The following is a 6,708-nucleotide window of genomic DNA, read 5'->3' as shown; positions in this document are numbered from 1 at the left end:
TATGGTCTTGTGGGTAAAATCAGGAATATTTGCTGGGCACTCACTGTGTGCCAGGAACAGTGCGAAGTGTTTTACATGGACAGCTCACTTATCTATGAAATAGGTATTATGATTTCCATTCCTAGACAAGTGAGCAAAAGCACAGATGACTTCTAAAAGTCCATATAGCTAGTGACTAGAAGAACCAGGAAGACGAAAAAGATGAGCTGACCTGTGGGAGGAAGTCGTTCTAGGGAAGCTTATAGGGAAAGGCATGGCTCTAGGCCTCGGAGACCTCCCTGAGAAAGGCAGAAAACATCTCAGCTGCTGCAAAGGATTAGGAAAATTTAACCAGGTGAAGAGGCTGTGGCGGTGGGAAAGAGGAGCTGGAAATGCCAGAGGGTCACGAAGTGCAGCTCTAAGGGCAAGCCAGGGCCAAGTTAGGAGAGCCTTGTTAAGGATTTTGGTCTTTGTTGGAGGAAGTTGAAGTCATTAATGGTTTTAAACAAGAAAGAGGCATGATTAGAATTACATTCTTAAAAGATCACTCAGGGTGTAAAAAATGCAAGTGAAGGGTAACCAGATTCACTGATGGCTTGGACAACTGAGTTGGGATTAAGGTGGAGAAGGTAGGAAGAAGTGGATACATACAAAGAGATACTAAAGAACTGTGCTAAAGTAGGACTTCTCTGGTAGTCCAGTGGTTAAGAATCCACCTGCCAATGCAGGGGACACAGGTTTGATCCCTGGCCTGAGAAGATTCCACAGGCCATGGGGTGATGAATCTCACAGGCCACAGCTACTGAATTCCCTGTGCTCTAGAAAACCCCCAAGCAGCAACTACTGAGCCTGCATGCCCTAGAGCCTGCACTCTGCCACCACAATGAGAAGCCTGCGCACCAGCAACTAAGACCCAGCGCAGCCAAATGATAAAAGAAAAAACTAAGAAAGTTTTTTTTAAAAAGACTTGTTTTAAGTAATTGGATAAGGGGTGAAGGGGAGAAGGTGAGAACTGAGTCATTTTACATCCCCTTCTCTCCCTCAACCCCTAATCATTTAATAAATCCATTTCATTTCATGAATATCTTTGCCACCTGTCCCCTCCTTTCCATTCCCACTGCCACTTGTCTAATTCAGCTTGGGTCCTCTCCCTAACAGTGAAGCAAGTCTTTCTACCTTCAGATTTTCCCCTTTCTAAACAATCCTCCATGCCATTTGAGCATGGGGGTTGTGGTTTAGTCACTAAGTCATGTCCAATGCTTGCAACCCTATGAACTGTAGCCTGCCACGTTCCTCTGTCCATGAGATTTTCTGGTCAAGAATGCTGGAGTGGGTTTCCATTTCCTTCTCCAGGGGATCTTCCCCACCCAGGCAGTCTCCTGCATTGCAGGTGGATTCTTTACTACTGTGCCATCAGGGAAGCCCCCATCTGAGCACACGACCTATGTAAAATGCAAGCATGATCAGAGCCAACCCAGGCCATATTATCTTGTCATTGTGTCAATTATAGGATACAGTCCCATCCCTTCCTAGTCTGGTCATTCTTTGCTAGCGTCTTCTTCCCTTCCTTAGGCTGAAGCTGCCCAAGAGGCATCATACCCACTGAACACCCAAAGTTACCTTCATGTTGAGGGAAATATTCCTTCATAGCACAAAACCTTCGTAAATCCTTTGCTTGTGTATTTATAATATATACACATGTGACTCATTTCTGAGATGTCACATGATCTTCCCATTGCCAGGAATTTGCCACCCCCTTCTATTGGGTAAATTCCTATTCACACTTTAAGTCCCAGCTCAGATATCAAGTTTCTGTAGACTTTTCTAACACTTCCACTCCCCTGATAGGATTGATTCCTCATCTGTGCTTTAAAGCACTTTACACAAATTCTGTCCCTTGTATGTGTTGTGTTATAGGTGTAGGGAGGCACAGGCTAATGCAGGAATGGTGGTAAAAGAATAGGAAAAACATAGTTCAGAGTACATTACATGTGTCAAAGCTATGGTTTTTCCAGTAGTCATGTATGGATGTGAAGTTGGACTATAAAGAAACCTGAGTGCTGAAGAATTGATGCTTTTTGAACTGTGGTGTTGGAGAAGACTCTTGAGAGTCCCTTGGACTGCAAGGAGATCCAACCAGTCCATCCTAAAGGAAATCAACCCTGAATATTCACTGGAAGGACTGAAGCTGAAGCTCCAATACTTTGGCCACCTGATGTGAAAAGCTGACCCTGGAAAAGACCCTGATGCTGGGGAAAATTGAGGGCAAGAGGAGAAGGGGATGACAGAGGATGAGATGGTTAGATGGCATCACTGACTCAATGGACAAGAGTTTGAGCAAACTCAAGGAGATAGTGATGGACAGAGAATTCTGGCATGCTGCAATTCATGGGGTCTCAAAGAGCTGGACAGGATTTAGGGACTGAAAAACAACAACAATATTATGTGTAGTAAGGATCAGTAGAGATCTGTGCTATGTGGTTGTAATGTAAACTCTCTTGTCTGAGGAGGCCTTACAAATAGCTGTGAAAAGAAGAGAAGCGAAAGGCAAAGGAGAAAAGGAAAGATATACTCATTTGAATGCAAAGTTCCAAAGTATAGCAAAGAGAGATAAGAAAGCCTTCCTCAGCAATCAATGCAAAGAAATAGAGGAAAACAATAGAATGGGAAAGACTAGAGATCTCTTCAAGAAAATTAGAGATAGCCAGGGACCATTTCATGCAAAGATGGGCACAATAAAGGACAGAAATGGTAGGGACCTAACAGAAGCAGAAGATATTAAGAAGAGGTGGCAAGAATACACAGAAGAACTATGCAAAAAAGATCTTCATGACCCAGATAATCATGATGGTGTGATCACTCACCTAGAGCCAGACATCCTGGAATGTGAAGTCAAGTGGGCCTTAGAAAGCATCACTATGAACAAAGCTAGTGGAGGTGATGGAATTCCAGTTGAGCTATTTCAAATCCTAAAAGATGATGCTGTGAAAGTAATGCACTCAATATACCAGCAAATCTGGAAAACTCACCTGTGGCCACAGGACTGGAAAAGGTCAGTCTTCATTCCAATCCCAAAGGAAGGCAATGCCAAAGAATGCTCAAACTACCGCACAATTGCGCTCATCTCACATGCTAGTAAAGTAATGCTTAAAATTCTCCAAGCCAAGCTTCAACAGCATGTAAACTGTGAACTTCCAGATGTTCAAGCGAGATTTAGAAAAGGCAGAGGAACCAGAGATCAAATTGCCAACATCTGTTGGATCACTGAAAAAGCAAGAGAGTTCTGGAAAAACATCTACTTCTGCATTATTGACTATGCCAAAACCTTTGACTGTGTGGATCACAACAAACTGTGGAAAATTCTTAAAGAGACAGAAATACCAGACCACCTGACCTGTCTCCTGAGAATCCTATATGCAGGTCAGAAAGCAACAGTTAGAACTGGACATGGAACAACAGACTGGTTCCAAATCAGGAAAGGAGTGCATCAAGGCTGTATATTGTCACCCTGCTTATTTAACTTATATGCAGAGTACATCATGAGAAATGCTGGGCTGGATGAAGCACAAGCTGGAATCAAGATTGCCAGGAGAAATATCAATAACCTCAGATATGCAGATGACACCACCCTTATGGCAGAAAGCGAAGAACTAAAGAGCTTCTTAATGAAAGTGAAAGAGGAGAGTGGAAAAAGTTGGCTTAAAACTCAGCATTCAGAAAACTAAGATCATGGCATCTGGTCCCATCACGTCATGGCAAATAGATGGGGACACAATGGAAACAGTGACAGACTTTATTTTCAGTTCAGTTCAGTTGCTCAGTCATGTCCGACTCTCTGCGACCCCATGAATCTCAGCATGCCAGGCCTCCCTGTCCATCACCAACTCCCAGAGTTCACTCAGATTCACGTCCATCGAGTCAGTGATGCCATCTAGCCATCTCATCCTTGGTCGTCCCCTTCTCCTCCTGCCCCCAATCCCTCCCAGCATCAAAGTCTTTTCCAATGAGTCAACTCTTCACATGAGGTGTCCAAAGTACTGGAGTTTTAGCTTTAGCATCATTCCTTCCAAAGAAATCCCAGGGCTGATCTCCTTCAGAATGGACTGGTTGGATCTCCTTGCAGTCCAAGGGACTCTCAAGAGTCTTCTCCAACACCACAGTTCAAAAGCATCAATTCTTCGGCACTCAGCCTTCTTCACAGTCCAACTCTCACATCCATACATGACCACAGGAAAAACCATAGCCTTGACTAGATGGACCTTAGTCGGCAAAGTAATGTCTGTGCTTTTTGAATATGCTTTCAAGGTTGGGTTGGTCATAACTGTTCTTCCAAGGAGTAAGCGTCTTTTAATTTCATGGCTGCAGTCACCATCTGCAGTGATTTTGGAGCCCCCAAAAATAAAGTCTGACACTGTTTCCACTGTTTCCCCATCTATTTCCCATGAAGTGATGGGACCGGATGCCATGATCTTCGTTTTCTGAATGTTGAGCTTTAAGCCAACTTTTTCACTCTCCTCTTTCACTTTCATCAAGAGGCTTTTTAGTTCCTCTTGACTTTCTGCCATTAGGGTGGTGTCATCTGCATATCTGAGGTTATTGATATTTCTCCTGGCAATCTTGATTCCAGCTTGTGTTTCTTCCAGTCCAGCATTTCTCATGATGTACTCTGCATATAAGTTAAATAAGCAGGGTGACAATATACAGCCTTGACGTACTCCTTTTCCTATTTGGAACCAGTCTGTTGTTCCATGTCCAGTTCTAACTGTTGCTTCCTGACCTGCATACAGATTTCTCAAGAGGCAGATCAGGTGGTCTGGTATTCCCATCTCTTTCAGAATTGTCCAGTTTATTGTGATCCACACAGTCAAAGGCTTTGGCATAGTCAATAAAGCAGAAATAGATGTTTTTCTGGAACTCTCTTGCTTTTTCCATGATCCAGCGGATGTTGGCAATTTGATCTCTGGTTCCTCTGCCTTTTCTAAAACCAGCTTGAACATCTGGAAGTTCACGGTTCACGTATTGCTGCAGCCTGGCTTGGAGAATTTTGAGCATTACTTTACTAGCATGTGAGATGAGTGCATGTGCGGTAGTTTGAGCATTCTTTGGCATTGCCTTTCTTTGGGATTGGGATGAAAACTGACCTTTTCCAGTCGTGTGGCCACTGCTGAGTTTTCCAAATTTGCTGGCATATTGAGTGCAGCACTTTCACAGCACCATCCTTCAGGACTTGAAACAGCTCAACTGGAATTCCATCACCTCCACTCGTTTTGTTCGTAGTGATGCTTTCTAAGGCCCACTTGACTTCACATTCCTGGATGTCTGGCTCTAGATGAGTGATCACACCATTGTGATTATCTGGGTCATGAAGATCTTTTTTGTACAGTTCTTCCATGTATTCTTGCCACCTCTTCTTAACATCTTCTGCCTCTGTTAGGTCCATACCATTTCTGTCCTTTACTGAAGAAGCTGAAGTTGAATGGTTCTGTGAAGACCTACAAGACCTTTTAGAACTAACACCCAAAAAAGATGTCCTTTTCATTATAGGGGACTGGAATGCAAAAGTAGGAAGTCAAGAAACGCCTGGAGTAACAGGCAAATTTGGCCTTGGAATGCGGAATGAAGCAGGGCAAAGACTAATAGACTTTTGCCAAGAAAATGCACTGGTCATAGCAAACACCCTCTTCCAACAATGCAAGAGAAGACTCTACACATGGACATCACCAGATGGTCAACACCGAAATCAGATTGATTATATTCTTTGCAGCCAAAGAAGGAGAAGCTCTATACAGTCAACAAAAACAAGACCAGGAATTGACTGTGGCTCAGATCATGAACTCCTTATTACCAAATTCAGACACAAATTGAAGAAAGTAGGGAAAACCACTAGACCATTCAGATATGACCTAAATCAAATCCCTTATGATTATACAGTGGAAGTGAGAAATAGATTTAAGGGCCTAGATCTGATAGATAGAGTGCCCGATGAACTATGGAATGAGGTTCGTGACATTGTACAGGAGACAGGGATCAAGACCATCCCCATGGAAAAGAAATGCAAAAAAGCAAAATGGCTGTCTGGGGAGGCCTTACAAATAGCTGTGACAAGAAGAGAAGCCAAAAGCAAAGGAGAAAAGCAAAGATATAAGCATCTGAATGCAGAGTTCCAAAGAATAGCAAGAAGAGATAAGAAAGCCTTCTTCAGTGATCAGTGCAAAGAAATAGAGGGAAAGAACAGAATGGGAAAGACTAGAGATCTCTTCAAGAAAATTAGAGATACCAAGGGAACATTTCATGCAAAGATGGGCTCAATAAAGGACAGAAATGGTATGGACTTTATTTTGGGGGGCTCCAAAATCACTGCAGATGGTGACTGCAGCCATGAAATTAAAAGACGCTTACTCCTTGGAAGAAAAGTTATGACTAATCTAGACAGCATATTCAAAAGCAGAGACTTTGAAAAAGCAGATTACTTTGCCAACAAAGGTCCGCCTAGTCAAAGCTATGGTTTTTCCAGTAGTCATGTATGGATGTGAGAGTTGGACTATAAAGAAAGCTGAGCACCGAAGAATTTATGGCTTTTGAATTGTGGTGCTGGAGAAGACTCTTGAGAGTCCCTTGGACTGCAAGAATATCCAACCGATCCATTCTAAAGGAAATCAGTCCTGAATATTCATTGGAGCGACTGATGCTGAAGCTGAAACTCCAATACTTTGGCCACCTGATGCGATC

The sequence above is a fragment of the Oryx dammah genome, unplaced genomic scaffold, assembly GCF_014754425.2.
Source record: "Oryx dammah isolate SB20612 unplaced genomic scaffold, SCBI_Odam_1.1 HiC_scaffold_29, whole genome shotgun sequence".
Taxonomy (NCBI): Eukaryota; Metazoa; Chordata; class Mammalia; order Artiodactyla; family Bovidae; genus Oryx; species Oryx dammah.
Note: the sequence above shows the minus strand (reverse complement) of the source record.